General features: G+C 36.6%; 1 pseudogene; it reads left to right on the top strand.

Annotated features, from left to right (window-relative positions):
- The first annotated feature begins 19,486 nt into the window (after positions 1-19,486).
- LOC101958928 (eukaryotic translation initiation factor 1 pseudogene) lies at positions 19,487-19,854 on the top strand (annotated as a pseudogene).
- The last annotated feature ends 3,753 nt before the right edge of the window (positions 19,855-23,607 follow it).

The raw sequence follows: 23,607 nt of genomic DNA, 5'->3' as shown, positions 1-23,607 counted from the left end.
GGAGCCAACTTTTTCTTCTATCAGACTCAGAGTCTCTGATTTGATATCTAGCTCCTTGATCCACTTTGAGTTAACTTTTGTGCATGGCGAGAGGAGGGGATTCAGTTTCATTTTGTTGCATATGGATTTCCAGTTTTCCCAACACCATTTGTTGAAGATGCTATCCTTCCTCCATGGCATGCTTTTAGCCCCTTTATCAAATATAAGATAATTGTAGTTTTGTGGATTAGTCTCTGTGTCCTCTACTCTGTACCATTGGTCCACCCGCCTGTTTTGGTACCAGTACCATGCTGTTTTTGTTACTATTGCTCTGTAATATAGTTTGAAATCTGGTATCGCTATACCGCCTGATTCACACTTCCTGCTTAGAATTGTTTTTGCTATTCTGGGTCTTTTATTTTTTCATATGAATTTCATGATTGCTTTATCTATTTCTACAAGAAATGCCATTGGGATTTTGATTGGCATTGCATTAAACCTATAGAGAACCTTTGGTAATATCGCCATTTTGATAATGTTACTTCTGCCTATCCATGAACAAGGTATATTTTTCCATCTTCTAAGATCCTCTTCTATTTCTCTCTTTAGGGTTCTGTAGTTTTCATTGTATAAATCTTTCACCTCTTTTGTTAGGTTGATTCCCAAGTATTTTTTTTTTTTTGAGGATATTGTGAATGGAGTGTTTTTCCTCATTTCCGTTTCAGAAGTTTTGTCACTGATATACAGAAATGCCTTTGATTTATGTGTGTTGATTTTATATCCTGCCACTTTGCTGAATTCATTTATTAGTTCTAGTAGTTTTTTTGTAGACCCTTTTGGGTCTTCTAGGTATAGAATCATGTCATCCACAAATAGTGATAATTTAAGTTCTTCTTTTCCTATTTTTATGCCTTTAATTTCTTTCGTCTGTCTAATTGCTCTGGCCAGTGTTTCAAGAACTATGTTGAATAGAAGTGGTGATAGAGGGCATCCCTGTCTTGTTCCAGATTTTAGAGGGAATGTCTTCAATTTTTCTCCATTCAGAATGATGCTAGCCTGAGGCTTAGCATAGACAGCTTTTACAATGTCAAGGTAAGTTCCTGTTATCCCTAGTTTTTCTAATTTTTTGAATATAAAGGGATGCTGTACTTTGTCAAATGCTTTTTCTGCGTCTATTGAGATGATCATATGGTTCTTATCTTTAAGTCTATTGATGTGGTGAATAACATTTATTGATTTCCATATATTGAACCATCCTTGCATACCAGGGATGAATCCTACTTGATCATGGTGCACAATTTTTTTGATGTGCCTTTGTATCCGATTCGCCAGAATTTTATTGAGGATATTTGCATCTAGGTTCATCAGAGATATTGGTCTGTAGTTTTCTTTCTTTGAGGTGTCTTTGTCTGGTTTTGGAATCAGGGTGATGTTGGCCTCATAGAATGAATTTGGAAGAGCTCCCTCTTTTTCTATTTCCTGAAATAACTTGAAAAGTATTGGCATTAATTCTTCTTTAAAGGTTTTGTAAAACTCTGCTGTATACCCATCTGGTCCTGGGCTTTTCTTGGTTGGTAGTCTTTTGATTGCTTCTTCTATTTCATCCATTGATATTGGTTTGTTTAAATTGTGTGTATCCTCATGACTCAGTCTGGGAAAATCATATGACTTAGGAAATTTATCAATGTCTTCACTATCTTCTATTATATTGGAATATAGGTTTTCAAAATTATTTCTAATTGTCTTCTGTATTTCTGTAGCATCTGTTGTGATGTTGCCTTTTTCATCCCATATGTTAGTAATTTGAGTTCTCTCTCTTCTTCTCTTTGTTATCATGGCTAAGGGTCTATCAATCTTATTTATTTTTTCAAAGAACCAACTTTTAGTTTTGTTAATTTTTTCAATAGTTTCTTTTGTTTCAATTTCGTTGATTTCTGCTCTGATTTTAATTATTTCTTGCCTTCTGCTACATTTGCTGTTGTTTTGCTCTTCCTTTTCTACAGCTTTGAGATGAAGTGTGAGTTCATTCATTTGTTGGTTTTTCCTTTTTTTTTTTTGAGGAATGACCTCCAGGCGATGAATTTCCCTTTTAAAACTGCTTTCATTGTGTCCCATAGATTCCGATATGTTGTGTCTGTATTTTCATTTATCTCTAAGAATTTTTTGATTTCCTCCTTTATGTCTTCTGTAACCCATTAATCATTCAGTAACATATTGTTCATTTTCCATGTGATGTAGGATTTTTCCTTCCTTCTTTTATCATTGATTTCCAGTTTCATTCCATTATGATCAGATAAAATGCATGGTATTATCTCCACCCCTTTATATTTACTGAGGGTTGCCCTATGGCATAATATATGGTCTATTTTTGAGAAGGATCCATGTGCTGCTGAGAAAAAAGTATATCCACTTGATGATGGTTGATATATTCTATATATGTCAGTTAAGTCTAGGTTATTGATTGTGATATTGAGGTCAATAGTTTCTTTATTCAACTTTTGTTTGGAGGATCTGTCCAATGGTGAGAGAGGTGTGTTGAAGTCACCCATAATTATTGTGTTGTGGCTATTTGATTCTTGAACTTGAGGAGAGTTTGTTTTATGAACATCGCAGCACCATTATTTGGTGCATAAATATTGATAATTGTTATGTCTTGTTGGTGAATGGTTCCTTTTAACAGTATATAATGTCCTTCCTTATCCCTTTTGATTAACTTAGTATTGACGTCGAATTTATTCGATATGAGAATGGCCACCGCTGCTTGCTTACGAGGACCGTGTGCTCGGTATATTTTTTCCCAACCTTTCACTTTGAGGCTGTGTATGTCTTTTCCAATCAGATGTGTCTCCTGGAGGCAGCATATTGTTGGATTTGTTTTTTTAATCCATGTTACCAGCCTATGTCGCTTTATTGGAGAGTTTAAGCCATTAACATTTAGAGTTACTATTGATATATGGTTTGTACTTCCTGCCATGTTTGATTATTTATCTTTTTTTTCTAGTTTAGTTTGTTTCTCCATGATTAGCTTTCCCCCCGCCCTCTGTCATTACCGAGGCACTTCCCACTGATGGTTTTGGTTATTGTTTTTCATTTCTTCCTCGTGTAGTGTTTTGCTCAAGATGCTTTGCAATGCTGGTTTTCTGGCTACAAATTCTTTTAGCTTTTGTTTATCATGAATGAGTTTTATTTTGTTGTCGTACCTGAAGCTTAATTTTGCTGGATACAGAATTCTTGGTTGGCATCCATTGTCTCTCAGTGTTTGAAATACGTTGTTCCAGGATCTTCTCGCTTTCAGCGTCTGTGATGAAAAATCCGTTGTTAACCTTATTGGTTTACCCCTAAATGTAATCTGCCTCCTTTCTCTTGCAGCTTTTAATATTTTCTCTTTGTTCTGTATATTGGATATCTTCATAACAACGTGTCTTGGCATTGGTCTACTATGATTTTGTGTGCTCGGTGTCCTGTATGCATCTACAATTTGTATATCTGTTTCCTTTTTTATTTCTGGAAAGTTTTCTGTAATTATTTCATTCAGCAGGTTACTCATTCCCTTGGTATGAATCTCTGTACCTTCCTCTATCCCGATGACTCGTAAGTTTGGTTTTTTTATGTTATCCCAAATCTCTTGGATGTTTTTCTCGTGATTTTTTACCAGCCTATCTGAGTTGGCTAGACTCTTTTCAAGATGATATATTTTGTCTTCATTATCTGACATTCTGGCCTCCACTTGCTCCACTCTGTTAGTGATACTCTCGATTGAGTTTTTAATTTGGTTTATCGTTTCCTTCATTTCTAGAATTATTGTTTGATTTTTTTTATAATCTCTATCTCCTGATAAAGATGCTTAACTTCTTCTTTTATCTGTTTATGTAATTCATTTTCAATGTGATCTTTAAGGTTCCTTTCCATCTGTCTAAGGTATTCCTTGAGTTCTTTATATGGCCATTTTTCTGATGACTCTAGGTCCTCCTGAATATTTAGGCTGTCCTTCATTGTTTGTACTCCTTTTCTTCCTTGATTTTTTATGCTCATGTTACTTCATGTTCTGTTTGACTGTTGAGTTACTGTTTACTCTTATAAATTTATTTGATGCTTGGGAGGAGAGATATTAGAAGGGAAGGGAAGAAGTCACTAAAGAGAATGAGTGTAGGCAGGTAGAATTCAAGGAAGGGGGAATAAGAAAATTGAAAAGAAATGAAAAGACAAAAGAAAAAAGTGAAAAGAAAGAAAGAAAAAAACAATAAAACAAAGATTTAAAAGCAAAAAAATTATAATGATAATAAAAAATGGAAATTAAAGTTTAAAAAATAATAGTAATAATAATAAAATAAAAAGAATTTAAAAAATTGAAACCATTAATAAAAAGTTAAAGAACAGCAACAACATCAACAACAAAAAGTGAAAATAAAATAAAAAAATACTGATAATAATCATAAAAAAAAATAATAATAATCAATGCAGTCATAGAGCTCTATTAACTTCTCTTCCAGTAGGTGGAGCTATGCCCACTGGGCCAAGCTTCTCTTCTTGATAGGTGGGATCCATTCACTGTGTATCAGCTCTTCCTCCCAGACTGTGCGGGTCTCCAATCCTGAGTGCTTAGGGCCTTCTCTTATGTTTCCTCAAGCCAGGCCCCGCTCACCTGTGACGCTCACCACAATACTGGCTACATGCCAGGTCTGCTGCTCCCGGGAGCCCTGTTTTCATGGATGCCTGGGCACACCCTTTCTGTTTGCCTCCCTCAGACCCTAAGTTTGTAGAGCTTGGGGCTGAGGACCCCCAGCGAATTTGTTTGCCCTCAGGTAGCAACTCCCCTGGTAGCTGGTGCAAGGGACCTCTGTTGTCAGCACTGGTGGGAGCGGTAGCCGGGAGTTCTGCGCCACTTTGCCCGTGTCACTCCTGATTCCTTCGGTCTGGCTATTGTGCTCAGTTGGCTTTTACCTCTGTGAGTTCAGGTGGGCTGACTAGTTATTTCAGCTGGATCGTTAGTGCTGAGTCACGAGAAGCAGGCGAACCGGAGCTAGAATGCAGCTAATCCGGGCTCAGTGTGTTCTGAGAAGGCCAGACTGTTCGCCCCGGATCCACTTCAGCTCAACATTGCCTAGTGGTCCTGAGCAAACAGCATTTTGATTGTTTACTTCTTCCTATGCCCACGCAGCTGAAGGGGTTAGAGACTTGATCTTTCTGTGTCCGCCGCCATGTTGGATCACTTAGATTTTAAATTGTCTCTCATCAGCTGTTCCATTTTATTCCGCGGGTCAACGGCTCACTCGCGCGGTGAAGAATCTGCTGTAAGGTGCTCCACAGGAAGTGGCGGTGGCAGCCGCGGCCCAACAGTAGCCATTGAAATGCCCGGGGAGGGGGTGCGGGCTGTGGGAGGGGAGGCAGCCCTGCGGGGCCCGCGTGGGGTGACTGGGCACGCAAGAGAGCAGGCAGGGTGGGGGAAAGAAATTGAGATCTAGATTTAGAGAGTGAGCATGGGAGGAGAGATGGCGGGGGAAAAGCAAAGTGGGAAGGTGGAGTGGAGAAGGCAAAGGGGCCGAGAGAGCCGGGCAGCTCGGGGGCTGCAGCCTTACGCGCTGGAATCGTGACGGACTCAGTCCACCTTGGCTGGAGTCGTGACGGATTCACTCCACCTAGGCCCTTTTCTTGACACGGTGCTTAGTCTTTGTCGACAGATCTCCTTTAATGATCTTTATTTTTTCTTTTAAGATGCGGCAACATACGCTGCAGGCACGGCGGCATGGAGCACGGCCATTCTTCATTTAAAAGAGCATCATTCAATCTCCATTTTTATGTGGTTTCTTTTATTTTGCTTGCTGTTGATTTCTAGTTTTATTCCATTATTATCTGATAGAATTCATGGGATTATATTGATGTTTTGAAATTTGCTAAAACTTGTATTATGACCTAGAATATGGTCTGTTTTGGAAAAGTTCTATGAGCTGCTGAGGAAAAAGCAAATTCAAGGGTTTGGGGGTGAAATATTTTTTTAATGCTGAATTGTTTCCTTTTACCAGGATGAAGTGGTCTTCTTTTTCTCTTCTGATTAATTTTTACTTGAGATCTGCTTTGCTAGACACGAGCATAGTTACTACTGCTTGGGTTTGGACTCCATTTGCATGGGCTATCTTTTGCAAAATGCATTTACTTGTGTCTTCTTCTTTTTTTTAATCCACTCTGCCAGTTAATGTCTTTTAATTGTCATGTGTGAGAAGAGCTACTCATGCTTGTTTTCAGACTCCTTTTTAAAATTTAAGTTGTGGGTGAACCTTTATTTTTATTTACTTATTTTTATGTGGTGTTGAGAATCAAACCCATTGTCTCACACGTGCTAGCCAAGCACTCTACTACTGAGCCACATCCCTAGCCCCACACCCATTTTTAAAAGAATTTTTTATAGATGTAGATAGATAGAATGCCTTTGTTTATTTTTATGTGGTACTGAGGATTGAACCCAGTGCCTCACACATGCTAGGCAAGCACTCTGCCACTGAGCTACAGCCTTAGCCCCCCAAACCTCTTTTAAATTGAATTTTTACCATCCTTTTATTCTCAGCCTATGGATGTCTTTGCCTATAAGATGAGGCTCTCACAAATGGATTTATTTTTAAATCCATTCTGTCAATCTATATCTTTTTTAATATTTACTTTTTGGTTTTTTAGGTGGACCCAATGTCTTTATTTTATTTTTATGTGGTGCTGAGGATCAAACCCAGTGCTTCACACATGCCAGGCAAGTGTGCTACTATTTGAGCCACATCCCCAACCCAATCTATGCCTTTTAATTGGGGAGTTGAGTAGTCATTTACATTCAGTGTTATTATTATTAATTTCTGCCTTTTTGGTTTGTTTGCTATATTTAATTCTGTCTTAATTTTCATTTAGTTACTTTCTCTTCTAGTGAGCTTCACTTATTTGGAAGTCTTGGGGTTTGTTTTTTAATTCATCGGTTTACAGTATATCTTTAAGTGTTTTCTATGTTCTGGCTTAATGGTCATGAATTCTTTTATTTAATCCTTGTCATGAAAATTTATTATATTTCCACCAATTCTGAAATATAGATTTACTGGATATAGTAATCTTGGCTGGCAATTGTTTTCTTTTAGAGATTGGAATATTTCATTCCAGATCTTCCTTGATTTTAGGGTCTGAGTTGAGAAGTCAGAAGTGAGCCTTATTAGTTTGCCTCTAATGTGACCTGACATTTTTCTCTTGAAGCTTTTAATATTCTTTCCTTATTTTATATGTTAGGCATTTTAATTATAATGTGTCTTGGAGGGGTTCATTTTTATCTCATCTATTTGGGGTCCTATATACCTTCTATATGTGGATATATATCTCATTTCTAATATGGGTACAATTTTCTGTTACTATCACATTGGAAATATTCTTAATGCTTTTATCCTGTATATTTATCTTTTTTTCTATTCCAATGATTCTCAGATTTGATCTCTTGATATTGAACCAGAATGCTTGCATATTCTGATTATTATGGCTTAAATATGAAGTGTCCCAAAAAAGTTCATGTGTGAGACAATGCAGGAAAGTTTAGAGGTGAGATGATCATGTTATAAGAGCTTTAACCTAAGCAGTGCATTCATGCACAGATATGGATTAACTGAGTGGTAACTGTAAGCATGTGGAGTGTGGCTAGAGGAGGTAGGTCACTGGGAGTAATCCTTTGGGGTATATATTGTTTGTTCCTAGTGAGTGGAGCTCTCTCTGCTTCGTGATTATCATGGGCTGAACTGCTTTCCTCCTTCCACTGTCATGTTCTGCCTTGTCAGGTCCAGGGCAATGGAGGTGGCAATCTATGGACTGAGACCTCCGAAACAATGAGCCAAATAAACTTTTCCTTCTTTGATTGTTCATGTCACATCTTTTGTTCACAGCATTTTTTAAAAAGCTGACTAAAACATTTACCATGGTCTTTACCACCACCCCCCTTTATTGCATACTGAATATTTAAATTCATATAGGCTGTCTTCAAGATCTGAAGGTTTTTTTCTATGCCATCTAATCTATTGGTGATGCTTTCATGTTAATTTTTAATTTGATTCATTGTGTCTTTAATTTCCTGGAGTTCTGATTGGTTTCTTTTTAATATATCAACTTATTTATTGAAACAGTTTTCACCTCCTGTATTTGTTATCTTAATTCATTCCTTAGATCTTCTTTTACTTCATTGAACATTTTATTGATTAGTTTTTTATTATCTTTCTTTGGAATTTCATCCACTTTTATACCTATGAGAGCTTTGTTGGGGGATTATGAATTTGGGGAAGATTTGTTTGCTTGTTTTTTAATGTTTTCAGAGGTCTTGGATTTGTGCATCAGTTGAGATAGATTCCCTGTCCTCTTTTATTCACGTGTCTTTTTGCGTATAGTTATCTTTTTTGTTCTGAGGCTTCTCTCTGTTTTTCATGTGCATGTAGATATCATGGTGTGGTCTCCTTCTAGCTGTTTCTTCTTGGGGCTGGGTTGTTGGTTTGGGATTTTTCTCTCCCCTATTCTATGTGCTGAGGTATTGTTGAGGCTTAGTGGATCTATATCATGTATGGGGTGATATTTACTGCTTCTTGGCTGAGTTTTGAGTATTGTTCAGCAGCAGATCTATACTCTGTGAACTTGAAGTGTCCCAATCAGTTTCCAGCCCCTCTTAGAGAAATGGAGAGCCAAGCATATCAATAATGTTAGCAAAAGATGTACAGCCTTATAATTAATATCAATAATGTTAGCAAAAGATGTACAGCCTTAAAAATAATCTTAGAAAAAGATTTACAGCCTTAAAATTAATGTCTGGTGTCTACCTTGATATCTATAGCACTAATTACCACCTGTAGAGGAATGGTGAGGTCAGAATCTAACATCAGCACCAACAATAAACAACTGTGAACTGAATCAGACATTAAGTGGCAGACACCCACTAGATCGGCCACTATATTCATAATCATAACAAGACAAATGGGTTGGGAATTACATAAACTATCTAATTCTATAAGATAATGGGATTAAAATTTCTCAAGTGAGGGCTGGGGTTCTAGCAAGAGCACTTGCCCCACATGTGTAAGGCACTGGGTTTGATCCTCGGCACCACATGAAAATAAACAAATAAAAAGACATTCTTTCCATCTACAACTACAAAAATTTTTTAAATGTTATAAAAAATTTCTAAAGTGAAGAGAAAATAGGGTGTATCTTTCAGCTTCGTTTCTTCCAGTACAGGATGGGATAGGCTAAGAGGGGTTGACAAGTAGTGTACTTCTTTAGTGAGGCTGAGGCAGAGTTCTAACTTGAAAGCTCAAGCAGTTGGGATTTAGTCTTGGCTGATCTTTGGAACTCTGTTGGTGGGTATTTGAAATTGAATCAATACCCCCAATGTTGCTGGGAAGATGCTTATCTCTACTGGACATCTGGGTCTAGGGGTGATGCCATAAATTTCACTTTTAGGGTGTGCAGTCTAAACCTCCATAGGTCACACTTTCACCACTATGGATGTGAATTACCCAGGATGAGCCCAGAAGTGCAGATGCTGCTGTCTGGCCAGTTACTGGCATCTCCACAATAGTTCTTATGGGATGCTAGCAACAAAGAGAACCCTCTTTCCTTGGTATCCTGACCCTGGATCACCCTGTTTCAGTCACACTGGTCCAAGCACACTCTGAGCCCCCATAATAGGTGATTGCTAGGTCAGGCTGGTGACTTCCTTTATAAGTTTCCAATCTCCAGTCTCTGCTCATTCCCCTGCCAACCAGTGCTACAAATGACCCTAGTTTCCACCAGAGTGTACACCTGTGGGTTGAGTGATTTTTGTTGCTCTTCATTCAACAACATCCCCCACTGTCTCTAGCTCCATTAAAATCAGCCTCCCTCTCCATTCCACAGGTTTTCCCAAGTATTTTTTTTCACAATGCCTTCCTCTCTCTCTGCCTATGCTTCCCCTGCCCTCAGCAACTGAGGCCACCACACTTCCCATGTCTCTAATGTATTATTTCTTGTGTTGAAAGTTTCTGATTTTGTGTCTCTATGGTTTCTTTTACTGATCAATGCTGAACTATAGTGTATTCCCTTAGTTACCCATCTCACTGAAGATCAGTCTTCCTACTTTCTAAATCTTTTTTTTATTAGTTGTCCAAAAATTACAAAGCTCTTGACATATCATATTTCATACATTTGATTCAAGTGGATTATGAACTCCCATTTTTACCCCGTATACAGATTGCAGAATCACATCGGTTACACATCCACTTTTTTACATACTGCCATACTAGTGTGTGTTGTATTCTGCTGCCCTTCCTATCCTCTACTATCCCCCCTCCCCTCCCCTCCCATCTTCTCTCTCTACCCCATCTACTGTAATTCATTTCTCTCCTTGTTTATTTTCCCATTCCCCTCACAACCTCTTATATGTAATTTTGTATAACAATGAGGGTCTCCCTCCATTACCATGCAATTTCCCTTTTCTCTCCCTTTCCCTCCCACCTCATGTCTCTGTTTAATGTTAATCTTTTCTTCCTGCTCTTCCTCCCTGCTCTGTTCTTAGTTGCTCTCATTATATCAAAGAAGACATTTGATGAAAGGAACTGCTCAATCTACCATCTTTCCTTCTCCTGGGGTTTTAAATTTATGGTTTGAGTTCAGTTTTAAGCTTGGACTGAGGATGGTGTTGGGGCTTGGGCTACAGGGGCTCAATTTTAGGATTTAAGAATTCAAGATTTTGTTAGGATTCAGGTTTAGTGTTAAATTTGGCATCAGCAGGCACAGAGGCAGAGGCCCTATCCCTGGTAGCAGAGATCAGAGCCAGAGACACTAAAAGTCACAGGCCCACAGGGCAGAATTGTGGGTGCAAAAGATTTAGTCTCCAGGCATAGAGAAATACTCTATAGCCTTGAAGCCTAATTGAATTTCCTCTGCTGGACTTCGAAATTGCTTGCCAATTTTACCTTTCATCCTTCTATTTTCTCCATTTACAAATTTGGTTTGCCCATAATTTTTAAATTATGCTTGTCTTACTATTGTATTTTGATAACGATAACTTGATTTCTAGTCTTATAGGTCCACAGATGGAGAAAAATTTTATCCAGGTTGCATTATACCCAGAATCTTATGCATACCTCACATATCTTTGTCTACTTCAGGTTTGTAAAAATACTGTCCTATCTTTCCTCAAAGAGTCATTATGGTAATAGGTATTATGTTTGTGTATATAATTTCAGATTGATTTTTTTAAATAATAGAAGTGAGAGATTATGGGATTTTCCCCATACGGATATCTAGTTTCCCAGCACTATTTGAAAGATTTTCCTTATCTTATTGAATTGACTGAAATTTTGTATAAAACCAGTTGACCCCATATATTAGTTTCCTGTTCCTTCTGCAAATTACTTGGTTGCTTTAAAAGTTTGTCATTCTGAATGACATAAGTAAGAAATCAGTTTCACTGGACCAAAATTGAGGTGAAAAAACAGCTACATCCCCCTCCAAAGGCTCTAGAGGAGAACCTATTCCTTACCTCTTCCAGCTTCCAGTAACTAAAGCATCCTTTGGCTAATACCAGCATTAGTCCAGTCTCTGTCATATTCACATTGCCTTCTAGGTGCCAAATATTCCTCTGTTATGTTCTTATAAGTTCAATTGTGATGGCATTTAGGTCCAATCAGATAATACAGATAAACTTCCCATCTCAAGATCCTTGACTTAATTATATCTTCAAAGACCATTTTTATTTGCTTATATGAAGTAACATTTAAAGGTGCCAGATATTAGGACATGTATTTATTTCTTTGGGAAGGGGAAGTTTTTCAGCCTACTATGGTAACATACATTTGTCAAAAATCACTGAAGTGAACACTTAAGATCTGAAAATTTTGTTGGAAGTAAATCATACTCTCAACATTTTAAAAAGAAAAAAAAGTCACCAGTTTAGAGAAATGGGCCAGAAAATAAGAAATGATTATTATCTATAATATAGTAAGAGCAATTTCAAATCAGTTTTTAAAACATCAAAATAAAAAACAGTATGTCTTTTGAGAGGTAAAGCAAGATGACTGCTGAGTAACATCTTCTGGAAATCATATCCCCACAGATGCACAAGTTGAACAGTTATTCATTCACCAAAGTAGATTCAGAAGAACTAATGAAACTAGATGAAAGGCCATGGTGGTTGCTTTCAGTATAATAAAAAGAAAAGATGCATTTAGGAAGGTAAGAAGGGAAGAGCTGCCTATGTCACTCCACTTCCAACTGTAAACAGTGCAGCATAGAGAAAGAAATCTTTTGCTTAGAGGAGAGAGAAAGCGAATTGAGTTCAGGTCTTAGACTTAAAACCAAGTACTCTAAGGAGCACCATGACCTCTACTGCCAGGTCAATATCCACAGACTAAGACATTAGAATTGGTAGTCATCAGGCAGCAAAAAGACCACTTCTCCAACCCCAGGCAGCAGAGTGGGCACAAAAGCTATAACAGGACTCTGTCTTGGAGCTCAGTTCTAGGTACACCATGGTGAAACCAGTCCAGATAGAAAACAAAGGCATCCCACATAGACCAGAACCCACAAATTGAAATTTTAGTCCTGTCCCAACATCAGGCACAGACTTATATAAGACTGTGACATCTGGAAATGAGCCTGGGGAATATTTCCATGCTCTACAATTGTATAGGTCCTTGTAGCTGTGAGACTCAAGGTGACTTGTGCAGCTGTGGCCAAAATACCTGACAAGAACAATTAAAGTAGGAAAATTTTATTTTGGCTCATGGTTTCAGAAGTCTCAATCCATAGATGGTCGACTCCATAGCTCTGGGCCAACTCCATACCTCTGAGGCCATTTTTGGTGGAAGGTTGTGGTGGAGGAAAGCAGCTTAGGACATGGCAACCAAGAAGCAGAGAGAGCTCCATTCACCAGGGACAAAATATAAACCCCAGTGGCATACCTCCAGTGACCTACCTCCTCCAGCCACATTCCATCTGCCTACAATTACCAACCAGTTAATCCTCATCAGTAGATTAATCCACTGATTATGTTATACTTCTCATGATCCAATATTTCACCTCTGAAAATTCTTGTATCAGTTCACAAATGAGTTTTGGGGGGATACCTCATATCTAACCATAATACAACCTAACTTAGTGACAGCCTTAGTGGCTAAGGAACTGTCTCCACTACCCACTTCCCAAACTTGGGAAGCACTGTTATCTTTAAGCCAGTGTTCACTGATAGAGCTCTAGACCTACCCTGGCACCAGGGAGACACCTGTGCCCTAGGAGGACAGACCCACATTTTGACCTGTAGTGTGGGCTGTTGACCTGAGACTGCAGGTTCTTGTGGCTATGAGACTCTGCTGAGACCCAGCTAACCATCAGCCTACACAGCTAAGGAACTAAATTTACCAACATTATCCTAACCTTGGGAAGGATAGTGTGGAGCAAGACTTAGTAGGGTAGCAAGCACAGGACATTTCCATGGAAATTAGTGCTGAACTGGTGAAACCCAACACTGGGTGTATCCTAACAGCCCCCTTTCCCAAACTGGAGCGTCTGAAACAGCCCTGGTGCCAGGGGAATACAGGTAGCCCCGGCTATTTGACTTTTATTCTGGCAAGCATTAGTTGTGACCAGTTGCAGCATTCTCAGGCCATTAATTCAACGCAGAAGTAAGAATCCCATAGAATTGTGGGCCTTAGTCCTTCCCCAGTGCTGTGCTTGTCTTGGTGGGTTGTGGGCTTAAGGCAGCACCTAGCTTGGCAGCATTGGTGGTCACAGACATGATATAGGAGTCTGGGGCTGGTGATTCCATGGTAATTCTGTCCAGAGCCATGCATAATCCTATAGTGCCTGACAACAGTCTGGTGACTGTGAATGAGACATCTGGGCTTACTCCACTCCCAGGGAGAGGCTTGAAGAGATGGAGTTCTCTTTCCAAGTACTCCCCTGGTTCATTCTGAACCACACACTAACTATGGATTTGAGACAAACCTGGGTTCTATCACCCTGTGGTACTGGAAGAGTGACAACATACCAATAGCAGATTATTCACAACCTTGGACTTTGGCTCCATCTAGTGCTGAAATCATAGAAGTGACTACAGGCTCAGAGAAAATAGGGAGACTGCTTAGAATTTCTGGAAAGATAGGCACAAAACCAGATTAGGACAACTGAAATAAATACCTAACCCTTCAATACCCAGACAATGTCACATGCCAGCAAGCATCATGAGTATTCAGGAAATCATTATCTCACCTAATATTCAAAATAAGATGCCAGAAACTGATCAGAGAGTATTCAGTATGGAAGAATTCTCAGAGAATTTAAAACAGCTATTTTTAAAAATCTTTTTGTAGTTGTAGATGGACAGTATGCATTTATTTTGTTTTATTTTTATGTAGTGCTAAGGATTGAACTCAGTGCCTCACACATGCGAGGCAAGCACTCTGCCACTGAGCCCCAGCCCCAGCCCTAAAACAGCTATTTTAAGGAAATTCAATGAGCTTGAAGACAACACAGAGAAATGTGCTGCAAGAGAAGACAAACAAATGACACATAAGGGTGTCCAAAATTGCCTGACAGTAGACTTCTCAATAGAAATCTTAAAGACAACAAGAATGAGATTTTCAAAGTACTAAAGGGGAAAAAACTGCCAACCAAAATACTGTACACAGCAAACCTATCCTTTAGAGACAAAAGTTGACAGAATTAATACCCATCATACCTATCCTATATGAAATGTTAAAGGAAGTTCTTCAAAATAAAAGAAAAAGACATTAGTGAGTAAGTAGATAACATAGGAAGGTAGAAACCTTCCTAGTAAGAGTAATGATACAAATTTAGAATGCTCTAATATGTTGAGCATAATATATAAACCATTCATATCTTTAGTATGAAGAATAAAATACAAAAGAATAAAAATAATAACTATATGAATATGTTAAGCAATAGGCAATATAGCAAGATGTAAAATGGGTTATCAAAAATTCAAAATGTGGGGATAACTGAATGCAACTAAGAATTTTATCTTGTTCTTTGTTCATTTTTATTCTTATCCTTACAATCAGGTTATGCTGCTATCATTTTAAAATAGATTGTTACAATAAAAAATGTTTTAATGGATTTTATTGGTGCATTATTATTATACATAAAGGTGAGATTCATTGTGGCACAAACAATGAATCCCACCCTTATGTATAATTATAATGCACCAATTTATATATATATATAAATCTCCAATACTGGAGCAATACTGGAGAAGCTAAGTACACAAAGCAAGTATTAATAGACCTAAAGGCCTAAAGGGAGAGATAGGCTCCACTACAATAATAGCTGGAGACATTAACATAAAAATTTCAGTAATGGACATATGATCCAGGCAGAATATCAACAAAGAAATATCAGAGTTAAATTGTAACCTAAACCAAATAGACCTAACAGATATCTACAGAATATTCCATCCAAAAGTCCTTTCCCAGTGTTGTGTTCATCAGCTCAAGGGACGTTCTCCAAGATGGAGTATATGAAAGACCACAAAATAATTATCAATAAATTCTTTAAAATTGACAATATCAAGTATATTTCCTGACTACAATACAGAAAAGGTAGAAATCAATAACAAGAAAAACTTTGGGAATCATATACATATATGGAAATTGAGCAACTTAACTTTTGAAACGAACACCAATGGATCCAAAGAAGTAAAAAAGATATTATAAACTTTTAGAAAGAAACAAAAATGGAGACAAAAAATATCTATGGGACATAGCAAGAGCATTACTGAGTAGTTTATACAAATTGGTGAACACATAAAAAGACAGAAAGATCTTAGATAAATAACTAAAACTGCATTTCAAGGAACTAGAAAAGCAAGACTCAAATGAACCCAAAGTTAGTAAAAGTTCAGAAATAATAAAGAATAGAGCAGAAATAAATGAAATGAAGACTAAAAAGCAATAAAAAGATGAATGAAACAAAGAGCTGGTTCCTTGAAAAGATGAAATAGACAAACTCTTAGCCAGACTAACTTAGAAAAGGAGAGAGAAGACTCAAACAAAACCAGAAATGTAAAGGAAAACATTGCAACTGACACTTCAGAAATACAAAAGGTCATTCGTTATTATTATATGTCAGCACATTTGGTAACCTAGAATAAATGGACACATATACTTTACCAAGACTGAATCATGAAGAAAGAGAAAATCTGAATAGACCAATAACAAGTAACAAGATTGAATCACTAATACAATCCTCCCATCAAAGAAAAGCAGAGGACCAGATGACTTCACTTCTGAACTCTAACAAACATTTAAATAGCTAAACCAATTCTTATTACATTATTTCAAAAATATAGATGAGTAATGTATTCATAGAAGCATATTTTATGAGGCCAACATTATCCTGCTATCAAAAACAGATAAGAACACAATAAAATAGGACTACATAATGGTATCCTTGATAAACATAGAAGCAAAGATCATAAAATACTATCAAATCAAATACTAAAAAGACCATTCATCATGATCAAGTGGGTTTCATCACACAGATGCAATGATTGCTCAATATATGCAAATCAAATTCATGTTACATATCATTAACAGAATTAAGAACAAAAATAACATGATCTTCTCAATAAAATTCAATTTCTATTCATGATAAAAATGCAAAAAAATTAGATATACAAGGAATTTACCTCGACATAAAAAAGTCATTTATAACAAGCCAACAAAAACATTATATTGAATGGGTAAAAGCTCTAAGATGTGTAAGAAGATAAGAATGCCCACTTCTGTCACTTTTATTAAACACAGTGCTACAAGTCCTAATGAGAACAATTAGATAAGAGAAGAAAATAAGTGGCATGCAAAAGAGGAAATTAAATTGTTGCTATTTGCAGATGACATAATCTTATACATAGAAAACCCCAAAAATTAAACCAAAAACTATTGGAACAAATAAATTAATTCAACAAATTTGAAAGATACTAAATTAACACACAAAACTCAGCAGCACTGCTATATGCCAATAGTGAATTATCTGAAATAGAAATCAAGAAAGCAATCCTAGGGCTGGGGTTGTAGCTCAGTGGTAGAGTGCTTGCCTCACATGCATGAGGCTCTTGGTTCGATCCTCAGCACCACATAAAAAATAAATACATAAAAATAAAGATATTGTGTTCATCTACAACTAAAAAATATTAAAAAGAAAGAAAGAAATCCTATTCGCAATAGCTAAAAAATACCTTGGAATAAGTTTAACTAGAGATTGGAAGATCTCTACCATGAAAATTATAAAACATTGATGAATTAAATTGAAGAAGACACAAAAAGTGGAAAGACATTTTATGGTCATGGATTCAAATAATCAGTGTAATTAAAATGCCCATACAATCTAAAGCTATCTATAGATTCAATGCAATATCTTTTAAATTAACAATGGCATTCTTCATATAACTAGAAAAAAATCTAAAATTTTTTTATGTAAACACACACACATACACACATAAGATAAAGCAATTTTAAGCAGAAAGAATAAAGAAGGAAGCATTATACTACCTGGACTTCAGAACATTCCATAAAGTTATAATAATCAAAAAAGCATGGTGTTGGCATAAAGACAGACATCCATAACAAATAGAATACAGACTCTGGGGGAGGGGGGGAACGCCAGGCGTCTACCACCAACTGATTTTTGAAGTTGTGCTAAGAACACACATTGAAGGACAGTCTTTTTAATAAATAGTGTTGGGAAAATTGTACATCCACATACAGAAAACTGAAGCCCCTTTCTCTCACCACTAACAAAGATCAATTCCAAATGGATTAAAGACTTAAATGTAATGTAAGACCTGAAACTGTGAAACCCCTAGAAGAAACAGGAGAAATGCTTTAAGACATTGGAATTGGCAAGTTTTTTTTTTTAACAAGACTCCAAAAGCACAGGAAGCAGAGACAAAAACAAATAAATGGCATTATGTCAAACTGAAAAGTTTCTGCACAGCAAAGAAAATAACAGAGTGCAGAGACCACCAACAGAATAGGACAAAATATTAGTAAACCATACATGACAAGGGTCTAATATCCAGAATACGTAAGGAACACTAAAAATTCAATTTAAAAAGTAAATAAATAAGCCAGGCATGACAGTGCATACTTTTAATCCTAGTGGCTCAAGAGGCTGAGGCAGGAGGATTGTGAGCTCAATGCCAGCCTCAGAAATTTAGCAAGACCCTAGGCAACTTAGGAAGACACTTTCTTAAAATATAAATAAATAAACAAATAAATAAAAAGTGCTGGAGATGTTGCTTAGTGGTTAAGCACCCCCAGGGTTAAATCCCTGGTGCCAAAAATAAATAAATAGGAAAAGAAATAAAAATAATATTATTAAAAGTTAATAATATTATTTTGTGTAATAGATCCGAAAATACATTTATCAAAGGAAAACGTACAAACTACCAATGAGTGTGTTTAAAAATGCTCAACATCACTAATCACTGAGGAAATTAATTCAAAACAACAATGAGATATAACTTTACCCAAGTAAAAATGGCTATGATAAAAAAGACTAAGGATAACACACACTGGTGAGGATGTAGAGAAAAGGAAACTCTTGCACACTGTTGATGTGAATGTAAATTAGTACAGCCATTATCGAAAACAGTATAGATATTCCTAAAAAGAATAGAAATATAGCTACTATATGATCCATATATTCCACTACTAGGTGTATACCCAAAGAAAATGAAATCAGTTTGTCAAAGATATATTGGTATTCCCATGTTGACTGCAGCACTGTTCACAATAATCAAGATATGTAGTCAATCTAGATGTCTGCTGACAGATGAATGGATAAAGAAAATGTGGTCATATACACAATAAATTGTATTCTTCCATAAAAAGAATGAAATCTAATCATTTGTGGCAACATGTATAGAACTGGAAGACATTATGTTAAGTGAAACAAGTTGGGCATGGAAAGACAAATATTGTATTTTTTGCTAACATGTGGATACAAAAGAGCTGCTCTCATAGAGGTAGAAAGTGCAATAGTGGTTACTATACACTGAGAAGAGTTGGGATAAGGGAGGATGGAGAGAGGATGGTTAACAAGTATAGAGCTGCAGTTGGATAGGAAGAATAAATTCTAATGTTCTGTAGCATGGCAGTATAACTATGGAGGACAGAAATTAACATCATATTTCAAAATAACTATAAGAGATAATTTTGAATACTTGCAACACAAAAAAGTAATAAATGTTTAAGGTGAAGGCTATGTCAATTACCATTATTTTATTATTATGTACTCTATACATGTGCTGAAATATCACGCTGTACCCCATAAATGTGTAAAATTATTACCAATAAAAAATAAAAATATGGTCCCCGCCCCAGTCACTGAGCCGCCACCGAGGACTTAGCAGCCTCACTTCCCTTTGCTCTGTGTGCCCCCCACCTACACCGCCCCAACTTTTCCAGTAGGGGCCTTTGGCAGGCCAGGAAAAGGAATCCTGGAATCATATGGTATGTGTGCTATCGAGAACCTCCACTCTTTCGACCCCTTTGCTGATGCAAGTAAGAGTGATGACCTGCTTCCTGCTGGCACTGAGGATTACAAGAATTCAACAGAGAAATGGCAGGAAGACCCTTATTACTGTCCAAGGGATCTGATGATTACAATAAAAAGAAACTAGTGAAGGTGTTTAACAATAAATTTGCCTGCCATGGTACTGTAATTGAGCATCCAGAATATGGAGAAGTAATTCAGCTACAGGGTGACCAGCGCAAGAACATATGCCAGTTCCTGGTAGAGATTGGACTGGCTAAGGATGATCGGCCAAAGGTTCATGGGTTTTAAGTGTTTGTGGCTCATTGAAGCTTAAGTGAGGATTTCCTTGCATGAACAGAATTTCTCTTCTGTCCCTTGTCACAAGTTTAAAAACCTCACAGCTTGTATAATATAACCATGTAGGGTCCACTTTTAACTTGGACTAGTGTAACTCCTTCATGCAATAAACTGAAAAGAGCCATGCTATCTAGCCTTTAAGTCCCTCATTTAAACAGAGGTCAAGCAGTAGGTGCCTAGAAGTGTCCACCCTGAAACAAAGCAATAACATGATGTTTCAGCAAAGCCCAGAGCCCCAAGATCAGATGGCTGTGTCTGACCAGAAGCTTCTCCACTCTCCCTCAGCTGAGGCCCCTGCCCTCAGTGTCATGACCTGATCAGGAGGATGGGGTAGGCAGTTGTACCACTAGAGGGGGTCTTTAGTAGTTTTGGTTTTTTGTTTGTTTCGTTTTTGTTTTTTAAAAACAATCCTTGGTGTCTAACCTGTCCAGGTGAGCAGAACTCAGAGGCCACCTTCCTTCCAGTGAGGTGATGCAACATCTAGCTTGCCACAAAGGTCTTTTTGACTATATTCTAGCTAAGGGGTGTCCAAAACAATAGAATGTGAGGCCAGCTTAATATGAGTGAAACTTTTGACAAATACCAAACTGATGTTATCAGTCCTGTAGCTAGCTGTAGAGCTTGCAACTCACTAGCAACAGCTTCCCAGTGCCATGGTTTTTAGTTTTTCTTTTTCCCTTCTAGTTTTAGTGTTATGTAATGTATTTAAACCCTTATTTAAATAAAACTTGTTTTCAGAAATAAAATAAATAAAAAATATGAGAGAATTGATCAAGAAAGAATGGGATCCTATAACTTGGGATGGGTACATAAGAGAAGATTCTGATAAAGTTGGGAATATTGAGCCCCTATATATTATCAAGTTTTGTTTGCCTGCCAGTGGAAGTGGTCTCTTTATTCTGTCTGAGGGAATTAACTCTATGTTACCTGAGAAAATTTTCAAGGCCCTTTATGAGGCAGTTTCCACACATGACAATGTTAATTCTCCTCAGAAACCATCCCCATCTCCTCCCTTTGTTTTTAGACCTCTAACTGTACTCAAAGTCCCAACAGGCCTCTCAGGGTGTGGTTAAAAGTGTCACTTATGAGGAGGTGTGCTGTACTCCAAAAAACTAAAGTTTTCTAATTTATACAGGCAGAAATTCAGGGAATATGTGTTGGAATGGACATTAAAAATGTAAGATATTGGTGGAAGGATTATAAAGTTTGATCTAGCCATATTTATTTAGGGCTAACTAAACAGAGATTCTGCATTTAATATTGCAATTGAGGGTATTAGGAAGGGCTCTAACCATTGGCTTGATTTCTTGGCTGAAATATAGACAAAAAGGTGGCCCACAGTGAACAAATTTGAAAGACTAGACATGCCTGGGTTTAATGTAGAAAGGACATTGGAATATTACAATAAATTTGTCATTTAAGACCAATTCACCAACACTAGAGTGTCCAGAAGACACAGAATTCACAAATACTTTAAGAAACAAATGTGTGAAGACTGGGCATCTGTGAAGACCTCTTATCAGTCATCTCTGTAGACCAGACCTTACAGTGGGAACTACAGTGAGCATAAACAATACTTTGAATTTTGATCTTTTCCCAGGTAACAATATTTGTTACAATGATACTTTAACACAATGCTGGACAGTGGCAGTGAGTTGCTATTCTCAATCAGTAACATGATCATGAGGGTAAACTACTGATATTCTACAGTATATATGTTGCTAAACTATGATGTTAAGTAGGTTAACTATTTAATGCATTTTAACTTATAATATTCAAACTAAAATGGGTAAATTGGGATGTAACCCCATTATAAGTCAAGGAGCAACTGTAGTTCAAATTAATAAGTGAAAAAGAAATTATGCAACAAATAGTGATTAGACTTACCCATAAGAAAAAAAATCCAGATGGAACAAATTTATATATATGTAAATTCAGCTTCAAATAATGTCAACTCTGCCTTTAATATAGATCTTGTATCACTACATTCCTGTTCCATGTACACATATCCTAGAGCATAGGCTACTAAAATATCTTACTAATCCTACCTCTGATCCTTACTCTCTACAATTTATTTTCCATACAGTAGTCAGAGTAATCTCTGTGGAATGTGATGGTCATCATTATACAAAGTACATGTATGAAGACTTGAAATGGGTGTCAACATACCTTATATATAAACAGAGATATAAAAAATTGTGGTATATATGTGTATTAAGAATTGTAATGCAAAAAAGTACATGTATAATGGCATAAATTGGCGTGAACATACTTTATATAGGGAGTTAAGAAAAATGTGCTCTATATGTGTAATAAGGATTGTAATGCATTCCACTGTTTTCGTGTATTTAAGAAAAAAAGTCTAAACCAGAACATGTTGCATACCTGTGTAAAACATCTATTACTTCACATTGTGAATAAAATACACTCATGGAGATGAAATAAACATAAACTGAATGAATATATAATGTTAATGGAAGCATTAATCATTATAACAAAAGAACCCACTAAAAATAGCCTACATGTCCATCAAAACTTGTTAAGCTGGGCATGGTGGTGTACGCCTGTAATCCTTGTGGCTTGGGAGGCTTAGGCAGGAGGATCATGAGTTCAAAGCCAGTCTCAGCAATTTAGTGAGGCCCTAAGCAACTTATCAAGATCCTGTCTCTAAATAAAAATATTAAAAAGGGCTGGGAATGTGGCTCAGTTGTTAAGTGTCCCTGAGTTCAATCCCTAGTACCAAAAAACAAAATGACTTGTTAAATTATTTATGAAACACTTATCCAAAGAAATATTACATAGTCCTTTAAGAGAATGGAATAGAGTCATATATACTAATATCAAAATTTACCTAAGATGCAATACATGAACAAAGCAAATTACAGAGTATTATGCATTGAGTGAGTGTATTTGTGCAAATAATGAAGAAGGGGGCTATGTTTGAAATGCATTACTATGGAGATGAGAATGGTAGAAAAGAAGAAATTTATTTATCAACATACATTTCCTTATTGTTTATGATCTTTATAAATAGCATGGTTTTGCTTACATAGTGAAAATTAGTGAATAAAAATAAAATTATTTTATTTATTTTTTAAGAGAGAGAATTTTTTAATATTTATTGTTTAATTTTATTTTTCGGTGGACACAACATCTTTATTTGTATGTGATGCTGAGGATCGAACCCAGCGCCGCACGCATGCCAGGTGAGCGTGCTACCGCTTGAGCCACATCCCCAGCCCTATAAAATTATTTTAAAAGGCAAGATCACAATGAGTACATCAAAGAAAAAACACCTAAGCAAACAACAATAAAGAGGATTAATTATGCCCTTTTATATGGGTAAAATGTTCAATTAACAATGTAAATATTATAGTACTAAGAGAAAAATAATGCTAATGGAAACATTTTAAATTTGTCTTATGATATTAATGGATAATTTTCAAGACAGTAAAATTGTGACTTACACAAATAAAAAATAAATATGTGTCAAAGACTCTATTTAGCTTACTAATTAATGAGGGAATCAATAATGTGTTAAAATTGGTTTAAAAGAAAATATGAAGGAGTCACTGGATATATCAGCCAAACAAAAACTAAGTGGGTGCTACATAACTAAAACATACAATTAATAATATATATCTAACAGACATCTATAGATTGAATTCACTTTTTTCTCAGCAGCATATGGGACATATTCTAAAATAGACAACATTTTAGGCCACAAAGGAAATCTTAGCA

The sequence above is a fragment of the Ictidomys tridecemlineatus genome, chromosome X, assembly GCF_052094955.1.
Source record: "Ictidomys tridecemlineatus isolate mIctTri1 chromosome X, mIctTri1.hap1, whole genome shotgun sequence".
Lineage (NCBI taxonomy): Eukaryota > Metazoa > Chordata > Mammalia > Rodentia > Sciuridae > Ictidomys > Ictidomys tridecemlineatus.
The sequence above is the reverse complement of the archived record's forward strand: the minus strand, read 5'-3'. Positions and strand labels throughout refer to the sequence as shown.